At 32.9% G+C, this 1,864-nt stretch overlaps 1 protein-coding gene across 1 annotated transcript in view; it reads right to left on the bottom strand.

Moving 5' to 3' along the window:
- Nucleotides 1-1,786: 1,786 nt before the first annotated feature.
- Nucleotides 1,787-1,864, bottom strand: part of LOC134261754 (uncharacterized) — a 1,764-nt gene continuing 1,686 nt past the window's right edge. Inside the window, exon 2 of the mRNA XM_062744158.1 lies at nt 1,787-1,864. This exon is cut by the window's right edge and continues 360 nt beyond it. The gene's annotated coding sequence lies outside the window, so the exon portion shown is untranslated.

The raw sequence follows: 1,864 nt of genomic DNA, 5'->3' as shown, positions 1-1,864 counted from the left end.
CGACAAAATACTGTTTTTGTATATATATGTGTAAGAATATTTTTAGTATTTTGCCTACTCTAGAGTGTGTATGCTATTTTATAGGCAAATAATTTCAAGCACGGTAAAAGATTACCCCTTTTTATGTCGCCCCGAACGAAGTCGGGGGCGAAATATTGCGATTGAACGCATGTTTTTGTTCTACGGGCTGTTTCTGCGAGATGGCTGGGACAATCTTCCTCAAAGGACGGTTACCAGCTGTGTTGTGTGGTCATTCAGTTTCGAAATGGCTACCGTTGCCGTGGAAACCTGCCAAAAGCGACGAATTTTACCCGCGAGTGTTCTCTTTGGTCCGTTGGACATTCGTCATGAATTTTTATTGATTTAATGATTAGTATCTGTAATTGTGCGCATTGCATTTAAATATTGCAAATTGTCAATAGTTGCCATGGAATCAGGGAAAAAGTAAAAATTCTTTGATTTTTAAATCAAATTACCAAAAAGACTGATACGAGTTGATGGTTATCTATGGGCTGCCGTTTTGGTATTTACTGCAAAAAAGTGATATCACCTATTCGAATAGTCCGAACTTTCCTGGTTACAGTGGTTAACTGTTTGTATTATAGGGGGCATTCCTTATTTAATTTTGTAAGAAATTCAAATAGGTGATGTCATTTTTTCAAATTGGTGATATCCCCAATTCAAATTGAATAGGTGATATCACCTATTCGAAGAGGTGATATCACTTATTCTAATAAGTGATACATGTATCACCTTTTCCTTTCCAACAGGTGATATCACCTATTCGAAAAGGTGATATTACCTATTCGAATAAATGATATCACCTAGTGGAAAGGAAAAGGTGATATTACCTATTGAAAATGAATAGGTGAAATCACCTATTCAAATAGGTGATATCACTTTTTGCCAGTAAATACCAAAATGGCACCTCATAGATGTCAAACCTAATGGGTATTTTTTTAGTGATGAAAAAAATGAAAGTCTTAATTGTCAAGTTCGGAGCGACATACGCTATTGCTTGCAATAGTATACTTTCTATTTGTATTTCTGTTTGTTTGAATTGCATTGCAAACGCATCAAATTCTTTTGATATATATTTTGATTACTGGTAACTGGACCGAGTGAAATGCACGAAATCTGCAGAACACTATAACAAACAGATATAAAAGTAATACTTTCAAATACATGTAGTATCAAGGCAAAAATAATTTATAAGTTAAAAAATAAAGAGCTCCTTTTAAGGCTCAACCCCCAACTTTCAATTAGCCCCTCCACTTTCGATTTGCTTCCGACGCCTATGCATATGCCATACATCCATTTTACTTTTTGACCTGACACTTATTTCGGGACTCACAGAGCAGAACATGGACTTTGTCATTATAACCACATGGGAGGCGAGTGTGTCATTTAAAAGTGAGCGTAATCAGTGCATAAACCACACTTAGCAAGCCATATGCGTAATTTCATGAAGACTTTTTCCATCAGTTATGCATACAATGATTCATTCATCTATAATACAATATTTAACTAATTTAATTTTACTTTGAATTCGTTTTATAAAGATGTAAATGTAAACAATAAAATGTATTTCTTTGATTTTTCTATGCAACAGCTGTGAAAATAATACCTATACTAACAAACATATTACAAAGCATTTTATCATTTAAATATAAAACCATTACTTTACAGTAGAAAATCTGATATCAACTTTTATTTCAATGACAACTTCGTTTCATTTTAGGCTAATTTTTCGAACAATTAATTTATAAATGTTTTTGATTGCAAATTTCATTAATCTCTTTTATTACATATGTTGAACAAATTTACAAAACAAAAAAACTGAAGAAAAGATGCGATTCATGTA

Source organism: Saccostrea cucullata, unplaced genomic scaffold (genome assembly GCF_032062105.1).
Source record: "Saccostrea cucullata isolate Sc308-1 unplaced genomic scaffold, CSIRO_AGI_Scuc_v1 ctg12072, whole genome shotgun sequence".
In the NCBI taxonomy this organism is placed as follows: domain Eukaryota; kingdom Metazoa; phylum Mollusca; class Bivalvia; order Ostreida; family Ostreidae; genus Saccostrea; species Saccostrea cuccullata.
This window is presented reverse-complemented; position numbering and strand designations above follow the sequence as displayed.